The sequence below is a fragment of the Propithecus coquereli genome, unplaced genomic scaffold (assembly GCF_000956105.1).
Source record: "Propithecus coquereli isolate 6110/MARCELLA unplaced genomic scaffold, Pcoq_1.0 Scaffold388, whole genome shotgun sequence".
In the NCBI taxonomy this organism is placed as follows: Eukaryota; Metazoa; Chordata; class Mammalia; order Primates; family Indriidae; genus Propithecus; species Propithecus coquereli.
The window spans coordinates 19,387-34,101 of NW_012149596.1; the positions used below are offsets into that span (position 1 = coordinate 19,387).

General features: G+C 41.5%; 1 pseudogene; it reads right to left on the reverse strand.

The window, feature by feature from the left end:
* Positions 1 to 11,726: 11,726 nt before the first annotated feature.
* On the reverse strand, positions 11,727 to 14,140 carry LOC105816768 (annotated as a pseudogene).
* Between the last annotated feature and the right edge of the window lie 575 nt (positions 14,141 to 14,715).

Consider the following 14,715-nt stretch of genomic DNA (forward strand, 5'->3'; position numbering starts at 1 on the left):
TATTCAAGAGACATCATGGGAGTAAAAGTCAAGGCTGCCTCCCAGGGGCCTGACTTGAACACCAGGATGGAGAAGGCCTCCGTCCTCTGAGACAGGGAACAGAGAAGGAGCAAGGTTTTGGAGGTGGGGCACCGAGATGATGAATTGAGTTTTAGCCATAGTAAGCTTGAAAGGCCTGTACAGTGTCCAAGTAGAGATGTCTCATAAAAGGCAGAATATACAAGACTGGGATTTGCTATCACTTAAGACTCACAAAGCAAATTCTACTATTTTCGAACTGCGTGGCCTTCAACTACCTATATGACTTTGCTCCACTTCCTCCATTATAAAATGGTTGTGATGATTAAAATGCCCTAGTGTAAGTGAAAAGTACTCAGTAAAGTATAAAGTATGATAAGATGCCAGATATTTTTCTCTTTGGGAGAGCTGACACAGGGGAAAAAAGTCTCAATTTTCGGGTCATCTTTTAGGAAACTTAAGAAGCTTTTCCCCTCTAGAGGAATACAAAGAGCCAAGAATCCATAGGAACAGCCCTGCCTGTCCTAAGCCTGTGTTTTTTTTTCTCTCCTAATTTATCTAGACTGAAAATAGTCAAGGCAGAGACCTTAAAATGAGTCTTAAATGGGCTGCAAGATGCCATTGCTGTAATGAGGGGCTATAGAGGCCAGAATTTGAGGTGGAATTAAAAGTTTCTGGGCGTATGTCACCTTTATTGAGATTTGGCCAACTTCCAGACACAATGGTTACATTCCAGACTCTGACTAGCGACAGCCTTGTGAGGCCTTTTGCAAAGTACTTGGTTTTCATCTCCTCTTAACAAGATAAGTCTGGTTTGTAACTACAGAGGCCACACAATGGGCACCCTAATTCTCAGTACCACAAAGTAACTTTTCTCTGCAAATTCTTAGAGGCTTGTCTGCAAAAACTGTACTCTCGCTCCAATGACCTTGCCTCATAATTTTCCTATGGAAGTCCTCACAAGCACCCACATTCTTTTAGATACAGAATTCACTATTTACGTGGCAAAACTGATTCTATTTGTAGAATGTAGACTATCTGGGGAAGGAATAAACAGTCTTTCTTTTCAGGTCAGCTTGGCAGAGATTCACTTAGTAATTGGTATTTCTATTGGGCTGGCATTTTGTTTGCATCCCCAGATCTTGTAACCCTGAACTTTGAGTCAATCATCTTTGAATCTGTTGGCTCTCTCTGTATACACACTAGTCTCTCAAAATCTCCATCATTCTCTGTGTAGGTGGTAAGGAGCTCCACTTTTCTCACCTCTGAAATAGAAACATTAGTGTTTACCTTATAAGGCTGTTGGGAGGACTAAATGAGATTATATATTGAAAGTACATGCCAATCACATTCATTGAAAAAATATTTACTAAGAACCTACTATGAGCCAAGCCCTGCTGTGTGCATTGAGGATGCATCAATGGACAAAGACAAATATGCCTACCCTCATGGAGTCGAGAATGTAATAGGAGGAGTGTAACAACTCAACAAATACATCAGACCTTATTAACATTAGTGTCACTAAAGTTGGTATACAATCCCACACTGCTAAATTTGTCTGGTTTAAAACAAACAAACAAACAAAAAAAACACAACTCAATAAGTAAAATGTATAATATAACAAGTGTTGATAAGTGCCAGGGAGAAAAATAATACAGGGTAGGGTACTAGTTAGTGCCAGTCAGAGTTGGAGGTCACTACACGGTAGATGCTTCACAAATGGTAGTTACTTCTGTTAGGTCTCTTTGATCTCTATACCTCAAGTATTTCTTGGATACAGATCCTAAGTGCTTGCAGCAATTCAAAACACTTATCAAAATGCAACTATGGCTCAAGCATGTACTAGGTTTTGGGGGTGTAAAGATGAACAAGGCATAATCCATGGCCATGAGGATCTTTTCGAGATACTATAGTAAGTGATCAGACATGGGGTGGCGAGTGCAGAGGGTACAGGAAGGTCACTTAGCACAGACAAGAGTCAGAAGAACGCTTTCTGGATGTGCCGATGTTTATGTTGAGACTCAAAGGCTAAGAGGAAAGGAAGCGGGAAGGGTGACCTTGGCAGAAGAAATAATACAAGTGAAGTCATGAGGCCATGAACTAGTCAGGTGAGTAAGAAGGAACTACATGAAGTTCACGGGCTGGATAATGGCAGCAAAGGAAACCAGAGAAGTAGGCCCAAGTCAGGACATAGAAAGTCAGGTCGCGGACATCACTCAGAGGATAATTATGGAATAACTAAGTTCTCTAGAGGGAAATGATATGGTCATATTGCAAAAGAAAAGAGATCATGCTGGCTACAGTTTTTAGAATGGATTACAAGGAAGTCAAAACTAGAGGCAGAGAATCCAGACAGGACTGTACTAGAATAGCCCATGTGGGGAAAGAGGAGAACCTGGGTTGCAGAAGATAGAGAGGGGAGAAACTCTGTGAACGTACTTAATGTGGAAAAGTGTTTATCCAGAAAGAAAACCTTGTTGTACATCAGAGAGCTCACTGGAGAGAAGCCTTATGAATGCTGTGAATGTGCAAAGGCCTTCAGCTAGAAATCAACCCTCATAGCACAACAGAGAACTCATACGGGGGAGAAGCCCTACGAGTGCAGTGAATGTGGGAACACCTTTATCTGAAGGCACTGCTCATTAAACATCAGAGAATTCATACAGGAGAGAGGCCCTATAAATGCTGTGACTGTGAGAAAGCCTTCATCAGGAAGTTAACTCTCATGAAGCATCAGAGGATTGATATGGGGAGAAACCTTATGAATGCAATAAATGTGGAAAATCTTGCAGTGTGACATCAAGTCTCGCTGTACATCACAGAACTCATACAGGAGAGAAATCCTATGAATACAGAGACTGTGGAAAAGCCTTCAGTGGGAAGACATCTCTCATTAAACATCAGAGAAGTTTAGGAGATGAAACCTAAAGCCTATGATAAAGTTGGATGTCTATATCTATTATTTATACAGTAGTGCTCCCTTACCTGGAGTTTCCCTTTCCATGGTTTCAAGTTATCCATGATCCAAAAATATTAACTGAAAATCCCAGAAATAATTCATAAGGTTTAAATTACATACCATTCTGAGTAGCGTGATGAAATTTCGCATCATTTTGCTCTGTTCTGCCTGGAATGTGAATCATCCCTTTGTCCAGCATATCCATGCTGTACGCCCTGCCTGCCTGTTAGGCACGTAGTAGCCATCTCAGTTACCAGACCAACTGTCACGGAATCACAGTGCTTGTATCAAATCGCCCTTATCTTACTTATAATGGCCCCAAAGCACAAGAGTAGTGATGCTGGCAATTTGGATAATCCAAAGAGAAGCCATAAAGTGCTCCTTAAAGTGAAAATGCGAAAATTCTTGACTTAAAAGAAAAATTGTATGCTGAGGTTGCTAAGATCTATGGTAAGAATGAATCTTGTATCCATGAAATTGTAAAGGAGGAAGAAGAAATTTTGTGCTTGTTTTGCTGTCACACCTCAAACTGCAAAAGTTATGGCTACAGCACATGAGAATTGCTTAAAGTGGAAAAGGCGTTAAATTTGTGGGTGGAAGACATGGATAGAAATGAGTTCCAACTGACAGCAGGCAGATTCAGTACTATCTACAGTTTCAGGCATCCACTGGTGATCTTGGAACATATTCTCAATGGATAAGGGGCATTGTGTGCATTGTTATACAATGCATCAAGGAATTCATTGACAGTAATGATGTACATTTAATATATATCAGAAAGCCTTCAGATATCATTTAGCCTTCTTTAGATTTAAAACTCAAAGTTATAATAGTCAAAGCATGCAATAAATGTGATAAATTCTTTATCCATGAGTTTTTTATTTTTATATAAATTTTTTGAGACGGGGTCTCGCTTTTTCACCTAGGCTGGAATGCAGTAGTGTGATCATAGCTCATTGTAGCCTCGAACTCCTGGGCTCAAGCAACCCTCCCTCCTCAGCCTGCCAAGTATGAGTAGCTGGGACCAGACACATACCACCATGCCTGGCTAATTTTTTATTTTTTGTAGAGGCAGGGTCTTGCTATGTTGCCCAGGCTGGTCTCAAACTCATGGCCCCAAGTGATCCTACTACCTTGGCCTCCCAGAATTCTGGGATTACAGGTGTGAGCCACCATGCCCAGTGCCCACGAGTTTTAATACACTGTACATTAAAGAATTTATGAACGGTCAAAACCATGAATATAGCAAATATTGGAAAGCTTTTGGAAATAAGTGGCATTTTATATCACAGCACTTAGTTCAGGAGATGCTATCAATTTAATAAGTTGGAAAACCCAGTTTTCCTAGATACTATATTATGAGGAAAATCATGTGACAGATATGATAGCATATAAAAGATCACAGAGGTTATAATCAAGCATTCAGTTATAAATTATATACATATTCTCTGCAGAATAGTTTATAAAGGTTTTGAAAGTATAAATATATTTGTAAGGAGGATGACAGAGGAAAAACATTAATCCTTGCTAGGCCAGTCTCCCAGATTAATCTGTAAACAGATAATCTCTAAATAGATTAGTTTGAGAGAGAATGAGCCAGCAAGATCCCGAAACAAAAGTAACCCATACAGGAGATTTTGCACATGCATTTTATCTATTATCAGTGCAAAAGTACAAACATCTTTGGAGAAAAGCTAAACTCTTGGGGGATACGTTTCTTAGAACAGTGGTCACAATTTATTACTATATTCTCTCTTAAGAAGTAATTATAGTGGAGCAATAGGAGGTTCAGTATTTCCAGGGAAGATACTATAAGAGCAGTATTAACTGAAATAAAAATTATAAGCAACTTGAATATCCAGTGATAAGTGATTGAATAGCTTGATATATTCATAAGTTGGAATAATATGCTGCCAATAATGTAACCATATTTTAACAATTTTGGAAAATGTTCATGGTAAACTAAAGATTATAATACTATACTTTATGATCTGTGTTGTAAAATAACATACATAAGAAGGATATGTACCATTATGATTTCAGGGTCTCTGGCTTGTGGGACTATAGGCAAATTTTTGATTAGTAAAAAATTATATACATATATATTACATTTATGTCTATTGTTGATCTCATGTAGAGAGATATTAATACATACACAGAATAAAAGCTAGGAAGAAAATATACCCTACTATTAGTAGTGGTTATAAGTGGACACTGGAATTAATGATTTTTAAATTCCTCTGATTATAGTCTCGAATTTCCAGAAACTACCAATAATGATTATTTCAAATGTCTTTTGCATAATTTTCTGATTTTTATTTCTCCCCACACATTTTTCTATTCAGCCCTATTTTCGATATAGGCTCTATTTTCTGTTCTGTAGAGATCATGCCACTTTGATGTATCTACACATATTGTCTATTGTCCCAGTGGCTGTCTGATCTCATTGTTAAAAGAATATATTGTACACCTTTGTAAGCGGACACCTTGTGATTTTAACTTGTATAGTGATTTTATAATGAGAATTAAAACATCTTCATACTTGCTTTTACACTTCATCCTTACCAAATCCTGTGACCTGAGTTATATACTACCAGATTTTACAGATGAGAAAGCACTACAGTGGGTAACTCGAGGTCCCATGGATAATAAGAACAAACTCTGATGCAAACATAAATCTCCAGAAACCAAAGACAAAGCACATTTTATTTTGATCCTGGCGATTGCTATTGGATATTCATTTTCTCTTTTGCTCTTTTTTCCCTGCTCCTTGTCACCAGTTTTTAAAATGCATTGTTTTAATATTGATTCTTTACGTAAGTAAAGCCTTTTCGTTTTATAAAAACATTACATTGATGAATTCCTCTGATTCTCATGGCAACACTATTAAGTGAGATAATGACAGTCTCACCTTTTCCAGCCACACACGACTGATATTTTACAGATAAAGAAACAAAATCATAAGGAGTTTGTTTACTTAAAACTTACAGAGAACAAGCAGTATAGCAAGCATTAGTCACTCTGGTTCAACATTCCGTGGTTCACATTCCTTTGTAAAGCCAATCTGTGTGCTCTTCTACAACGTTCTTTGTCCCTCCACACCTCACCTAATAGAAGAGAAGGGAAAACATGGAAGTGAGGATGGAAATATCCTATGTTGTTATTTAATATCTTCTGATTTTTGTCTTGGATTTAAATGTTTAATAAGAAAATAATGAGCAGATTTCCATTTCCATGTATATTGTAGTTGGTCTTGTCAGCCAGCAATCATGCTGCAACAATTAGGGGGGAAAAAGGATAAGCTGAAAAAAAATATTTTAAAGATATTGCAGAGCTGTGGAAACAATGAGGTCTAGATGAATTAATATTCCAGAAAGTGAAGTGCTTTTTCTAGGTGAGCTGACGATTGCTGTCTATTATCTGGGGGCATTTGCCAATTCTTAGTGTGAGCTGAGGGTGGGGCTTGGCCCAGGCTGATAGACTTTACAAGGGGAAAGAGATCCAGAAGAACTTTTGGAAGTTATAGAGGGCTGACTTAGAAACTAGAAGAGCTCCAAGCATATGACTAGTTTTATCCACAGGACATTTGCTGAGTTTGTGATGGTGTGGGAGTTGAGGGGACTAGACCAGAAAGGCTGTCTCACCTTTGGAAACATCCCCGATAATAAAAGAAGGGGTCTGCCACAATCATGAGGAAGGAGGCTAAAGAGCTCAGCTGAAAATCTATGAAGGGGAAAACTAAATCTTAAGCAGTCTTTCAGGTCTGAGGGGACAGACCCAACAGGCTCTCAAGCAAAAGTGCAGGAGGGAAATACATGAGGAACAGTGACAAGCAAGGGACGAGTTTTAATAACACTACAACCCAGCCCTGATTGGTTTGAGGTGATAAATCCCTTACCTTACCTCTTGTATTTAAAGGAAAAGGCAAGCCCAGTCAACTTCAGCCTCTAGTTTTTTAACACACAAAATAAAACATTACTAGATGTAAGAAAAGGCAGAGAAATGCAGCCGTTAAGACAGAAAGTGAACGACAGTTGTGGTAGGTGAAATTTTAAGACTGACCTTCAAGGAACTTCTTTCTTGTACAATTCCCTCCACCCTTTGAGTGTTGGTGGAACCTATGAATATGAAAAAATATCACTTCTGTGATTCTGTTACTTTAAATGGTCAAAGGGATATTACCTGAGTGGGCCTAATCTTTTCACGTGAGCCCTTTAAAAGCAGAGTTTTCTCCAGTTGGGTGGCAAAAGAGAGAGTCACAGATTTGAAGTACAGAAAGAATTCAATACAAGGCAGATTCTTTCATACTGATATGGAGAAGGCTCATGGCAAGGGACCGTGAGTGACCTCCAGGATCTGAGAGCCTTCCCTGGATGACAGCAAGTTAGAAAATGAGGGCTTCAGTTCTACAGTCAAAAGGAAAAGAATTCAGCCAAAACCTGAATGAGCTTAGAAGCAGATTCAGCCTCCAGTTAAGAGCCTAGCCCAGTTTACACCTTGATTCCCACCCTCTGAGACAGAACTCAGCTGAGCCCATCTGGGCTTCTCACCAGAAGAATAAATGGATGTTGTTTTAAGCCATTAAATTTGTGGCAGTTTGTTTTGGCAACAATAGAAAACTAATACAGAAAACTTAGATGATTTTGATACTGGAATTGGCAGAAAGCACTTTAAATTACCATTAATATAATAGCAATAAATCAAAATGGGTGAAAATATGGAGGATTTCAAAACATTTGCAATCTCTAAAAATGGATGAAATATGTATGCAACAACTAAAAAAAATACAATAACCAAAAACTTAACTGTATGGGTTTAACAGTAGATTGGACACAATAAAAGACAGGATCCATGAATTTGAAGACAAGTCAATAGACTTGTCCCACAAATGAGGGTAAAAAATGCAAATAATGCAGACAGTGACAGGCATTTGGGACATGGCCAAAGGGTAAAGCACATATAACTGGGGTCCCAGAAGAAGAGGAGAGAAAGATTGGAGCAGGAATAATATTTGAGACAATGGTTAGACAATTTGAGACAATTTTTCAAAAACCAGTGAAAGAGATTAAGCTATGGAGTCAAGAAGCTCTGAGAAATCCAAGCATGGATAATAATACACCAAATTTCATTTCCAGCCATGATGGAGTAACAAGGTCCAAACTCGCCCACCTGCTATAAGCAACTAGAAATAATAGATATTAATAAAAATATGAGGTAACAGTTTTTGTATATTGAACAAAGGAAACACAGGATTATAAAGCTGAGAGAAGGAAAACAAATGAGGTGAGGCCTATGATTGCCCTGACTTTCTGCCTGGAGGCACTTTGCAAAATGTGATATAGGGAGGGGAGTGCTAAGAAGAGCATTGTGGTTCGCAGAGTTGAGAAGAAAGAGGTTAGTGCTCAGGAAGGCTAAGGCTGCTGGAAGTTTCAGGGCACAGTACTGCAGAGGAGGGAGTTGTTGATGAGAAAGAGCAACAGAAATCTGCATGGTGTGCCATTGAGTTTGTAACTGAACATTAAGCTGTATAGTGAAACTCTGTAAGGCCACAAAAAGAGCTATTGGGGAACTGTAAGCTGAAGAGTTCTCAGAGGTCACACAGGGTGAAATGTGTGAGTGCTAGCAAGTCAGAGTAGAGTGTTCTTGTTAATCACCCCAGGCAATTAGTGGAAACCCCAGGGGGGTTATGTCTTGGGGATAAATTAGCCCTGGAGTGAAGGGAACTGTACACCTACCCTAAAAAGCTAAAAATAAGCCTTGAAAGAATGAAGTTGATCCACAAGCAACTTAACTGCTTTCTAGATTGAAGTCCAACATTCTTTAAAGGAATATAGCAAAATCCAGCATTCAACAATGTAAATTTATTATGTAAATTTAATATCCAATCAGACACTAATATGTAAAGATACAGGAAAATACAATAGCTAAGAAAAAAATCAGATAATGGAAACAGACCAAGAAATGACACATATGGTGGACTTTAAAACACCTATTGAAATATTAGAAGTATTTTTGAGGATTGAAAGGAAACATGAAGAGGTGAGGAATGGAAGATAACTTCATATCAGAAATGATGCAAGAAAAAATACAAAGAAATGAAATCTTTAAAATATAGAAAGAAAAACTAAAGTTATCAGTATAGAATTCTAAACCCAGACAACACATCATTCAAAAGTAAAGGCAAAAGATGATGTCATGGCCAGGGATGGTGGCTCACGCCTGTAATCCTAGCACTCTGGGAGGCTGAAATGGGAGGATTGCTTGAGCTCAGGAGTTTGAGACTATCCTGAGAAAATGTGAGACCCCCCCCCATCTCTACCAAACAGAAAGGGAAAAAACCCCAGTTGGGCATTGCAGCTCACGCCTGTAGTTTCAGCTACCTGGGAGGCTGAGGCAGAAGGATCGCTTAGAGCCCAGGAGCTGGAGGTTTCAGTGAGCTACAATGACGCCACTGCACTCTACCCAGGGTGACAGAGTGAGACTCTGTCTCAACAAAAACAAGGCAACTAAACAACCCTCCACAGCCCCCAACCCCTTAAAAAATTTTAAAAAAAGATGTCAAAAAATGGTGAAGAACTCCAAAAGTCTACCCCTTCATAAAGTTAATGAAAAACTAGCAAAAAATGTTAAAATAAACTTTTTTTGAACTCCGAAAACCAAGAAAAAGCCTGCAGCAACCCAGGGAACACTTATTCAAGAAAAACTGAATCTAAGAAGAGCAAGCTTTGTGGCATTTTAACTTACCTTGTCACATCCTCTGCTCCCCAACTCAACTGTAGTTTAGAAAATAACAGCCCATATTCCTAGGACCAGTAACACAAGGACCAAAATGGGCCTCATTTGCAAAGAATTGTTCTTAGTGGATCTGTACTTACTGGCTTCCTGGATGACCTGCTCAAAAAGCTTATCTTTATCTTACCTATCTCAGAACTGGTCAAAGCCACTGCCCAGAGGGTATTTGTTCAAAATATTTATAGACATTAGTTGACAGTTGAAGCAAACAATAGCCTAACAAAAATGGTTAGAGAGAAAGGTTTCAGAATGAAATACTTTGGAAATTAGGGGCTTTCAAAAGCTCTAAAGCATTTCTGGGAAACTAGAAGGCCAAGGACATGCCCAGGGAAGTGTGCGTGCTCAGGAAGGACCTGAGAAGACCCGAAATTCTCACCTTTGACTGACCTTGAGGCTCTGCACAAGCAAGAAGTGAAGGCTATGGCAGAGATGTAAACTTCCTGGTTGTGTGTTGAAGGTGTGTCCCAACATATAGAGCCACTCTGCCAAGACTGGGATATTTTTGGTTCCAGGTATTTAAGGAAATCTCCATCCAATCATTAGAAGACTGTTAAGCTAACAGAGAAGAGTTCAGTGACCACAGACAACAAAGAAAACAGACTTCACAAAATTAGTTCATTAAAGGTTACTAAAAAAAACAGCAGCAAAAACAAGCCCTCGGGAGAAGGGAGAATTTGGTTTCCAGAGTTTCCACATTATAATAGAATAGTACAAAATTGATTTAACATTCAGAACTCAATTTAACTAAAGACATTAACAGAATAAATAAAAAAATATTTTCATCTCAACTGCTGCAGAAAAATCAGTTGGCAAAATTAATATACATTCATGAAAGAATACAAAAACCTCTTAGTAAACTAGGAACAGAAGGCAATTTCCTCAGTCTATTAAAGGCATCTGTAAAAAGCCACAGCTAACATCATATTAAATGGGGAAAGCCTAAACACTTTTTCTCAAGCTCATTAATTCTTTCCTTAGCTGTATCAAGTCTGCTGATAAGCCTGGCATCCCTAGGAGTAAAACTGATGGGCAGCCAATAGGGCAGCTCTTTAATATTACAATCAGAAAAAGGAAGATTCAGAGAGTAGGAGTCTGAGGGCAATTGCCTCATTTAAAAATGAGGGTCCCTTGCTTAGTTCTCAGGCATGAGCCAATCTTCAGATCTGGAACCAATTGTCTGGAGAGTTGCCCATGTACCTCAGAGGGAGAACCCTACAACATTCCAGCAGACATATTATAATGCTTACCCTAATCCTTCCCCAAAAGAACCCATGGCCATTTATTTACATGACTACACATTTGGGAAAGGGGAAAACTAAGAAATTTTTAGGACTATCAGACACAGCTTTCTGAGTTGACATCACTCAAAGCATCATCATGGCCCTCCTGTCAGAGTGGGGGCTTATTGGGTCCTGGTAATAAATGGAATCCTGGCTTAAATCTGATTTGCAGTGGTCCATTGCATCTGTGGACCCAGTGGTCACGTCCCCAGTTTCTAAGCGTATAACTGGAATTCATATATTTGGCAATTGGGTTAGTCTCCACATTGGGTCCTTGGCCTGTCAATGAGAGCTTTCACAGTGGGGAAAACCAAATGGAAATCTCTGCCTTTTCCTCCTCCACCAACTGAGATGGCAAATTAAATACAATATTGTACCCTAGAGGATGACAGAGATTAGCACCACCACTAAAGACCTAAATGATGAAGGAGTGGGGATCCCTAACATATTTCTGTTTAATTCATCATTCTGGCCCCTACAGAAACCATCTGGATCCTAGAGAATGACTGTAGAGTACCACAAACTGAACCACACAAAGTTTAACTTCATAAAACAGAAGTACAGCAGCCCAGCAAGCTTCCAGCCAGGGCGGGGGCTGGAGCTGAGCTGGAGGAGAGGCCTTCCCGTGCAGTCGGGGCTCTCGGTCCAGCCCCTCCCCTGGCAGCCCCACCGGCCACTCAGCGTTGATGAGTGATGAGCCTTTGCTGGTCCTGCTCCGTCATCTCCGACAGCTTGTAGTAGCGGCTGGCCAGATCACCCTCTAGGCCCTCCAAGGCGGTGATGGCCACGTTCTCCACCTCCCTCCGCTTGGCCCGGCTGCAGGTGGGAGGCAGGCTCACTCCGCGGACGCTGCGGCCCGACAGCACGTGGCGCTAGTCGAACTGCCCGTGGGTGATCTGCCGAACAGAGTGTGGGGTCACAGCGGCCAGCCTCTGCCCACGGGCCTGCCACAGCCGCAGTGGGTTCCGATCTGCTGATCTGCAGTTTCCCCCGGGGACCCTCAGGCACTGTGCGTGACTGCATAACCCGCATGTTGGACATGGTCAGGAATTCTTGGGGCAGGGGCCTTAAATAAAGGGCAGAGCTGTTTCCTACAATGTGGTCTCGGAGCCTTTACTCTCTCTAGGTGGTTTGGGATGAAAAAAGGAGTTGCGTTAGGAAAGGTTTAAAGTTCTCAGTGACCAACCCTACCCTAATGGTATTTATTAAAGAAAACGAAGACTGTGGGAATCTTCCTAACCTTCTCTGTGGCCCTCAAGGAAGTAGGCTGTGCCAGGGCAGTTCCAGAGCTTTCAAGGGGCATCGGGCTTAGGGCGGGTTGTCCCGCTCTCCAGTTCTACTCACCGGGGACTCTGGAGCAGGGAAAGGTAGAGAGGGGGGCTGGCACCTACCTTGGATGCATCCAGATCTGTTGGGTGCTTCATCACCCTGGGGTCATAGCTGTTGTGCCTTAGTTTGATAACGGGGTCAAAAAGGTCAGCAAACACCTGCAGGAGGGAAGATGCCTGTTTCCTCTTTAATTGGTTCACCTACTATTAAAAGGCCTTTCCATTCACTTGTCCCTTTTTATCTTAAGGGCCAAGTTGATGCCCTCCTTCTCTGAAATTCTCAGTGCTGCCATGCAGGAAATGGGTGTGAGAATGGATCGGTGGATAATAATAACAGCAAACTTTGACCAAAGAAAACCTTTTAGAGGCATCTTGCCCCTTGAGAGAGGGCAGGGCTGCTGAACTGTCATCTTAACCTCCTCCCTAGTGATTCTGCCAAACTCACTGCCATCAGACTAAGAGAATCTTGCGGTTAAGAATTTGAGGGGTTTCCTACAAGTTTTTGCTTTAGCGGGATAAAAGCAGCTGCCATATCAGAGGCTAAGCAGTTTTATGCTCAAAAGAGAAGGTCAGATTCTAAAGTTTGAGCGACATTAAATTCATCAAAAACCCAGCTGCACCAGAAGAAAAGGTACACAGCAGCGGTTAGGGCAAAGCAGGGACCTCCCACCTTGTGAGGACCTTCCCCAGCCCCAACGGTCTTGTACAAAATCTATTCTAAAAAAAACACAACAAAACAACTTCAGGGATATCCTTTATAAAAGAACGTTAAGAGAAGTCGTAACAGAGCACCCTGCAGTCTTTGGGAGCTGTGGGAAGTGGGGAGGGAGCCAGCTCTAGTTTGGTCCCAAACCAGACCCAGAGCTGTACATAAATGAGCTGCCAGTCTTGTTTATTGAAGATGGCTCCCTCTCTTCTCTCCGTGGCTCCCTTCCCAGGGAACTGCCTTCTGCTCCCTGCAACAGAAGTGCACAAAGAGGGTAGACCTGAGGGAGGAGGGCTGCAGGCATTTGCCATGATGGAGAGGCTGCTCTGCGGAGAGGGGTGCATGGTGGCTGAGCTCTGCTAGCACCAGATCATCTTGTGCTTCTACACCAAGGATGAGGATGCTGAGATCATGGCATTTGTCCAAGAGACTTGGTGAATTCAGTAGTCTGGGCTACAGTGGCTGTCTAATCAGTAACAGGAAGAGAATTCCTAAACTAAAGGCACATCGAACCCTCTTCCCAACCCACACCCGATAAAGCTCAGTCACAAACGCACCTGCTCCTAACTTCTTATTGGTGAATACATAACACTGGAATTTTGTTTTCTGTGCCAACATATCCCTTTGACAGGCTCAGAGAGCTCTGTCATGCAATTCATTCCTCCATGGGGAGGGATAATAGGGCGGCAGCAAAAGAAACCTTATCCCTGGGAAGCTGTAGACCTCGTTGTTCCAGAAAGCATTCCAGATGGTTCTGCTGGAGCTGGCTTCCACAGAGAAGAGAAGGACTCTGGGACTGTGCACTTCAACCATCTCAGCATCCCCCACCCCACACCGCAGAACCAGTAGCCGATAGTTTTACCTCATAGGACTCCTTGTCTCCAGCTACCATGCCCAGAGTCTTTATGAAGGGGTTGCCAGGGTTGTCCACTCCTGTCTGGATGCACTGGTCCAGGGTGTAGCCATTTGGTGTCACCTTGTTGTGGAGCTTGGTGTAGATGGCAGGGGTGAGGCACTCGGCCATGCAGTTGTTGTGCTTGTGCAGGTGAGGGGAGTCAGCGCTGTGGGGGGAGCAGAGGGGTGTTCTTAGGATCTGGAGGTAACATAGTCCACACCTAGAAATGTTTCTTTGGCCCATATACTGGGAGACACAGAAGGCTGCCAGCTTTGAGCAGGGCCTAGAGGAGGAAAGTCTCTGCAGCAAGTTCAGGCTGTAGTGCACGCAGCCTTATCACTTAGTTCATATGATCTGGCTGACCTTCTGGTGTCGAAGGTATCAGCAGTGAGAAAAATGTGAGGACATCGTTGTGATTTTAGAGCAAAGCCACGGAATCTGCAACAGAGATTTATACTACTTTTGAGAAACGATTCCTTGTGTTAGGCACCATAAACCTTATTTGTTCATGTTGCTCCAGTCTATTTGCTGAATAACCCACAAAGCTGCCAATTTTCAGTGTGGCCCAGAGCAAGAATACACTTTTACTAGGTCTGATCAGTCATGCACACTGCCTCTTGGCCGATATGACCTAGCATGTAATAAATATATAGTTTAAAGTACCTGTGGCAGATAGAAATGATGTATGGAAAAGCCTTTGGAAACCCCTGTGTGAGTCACAATACAGTCTATTAGGA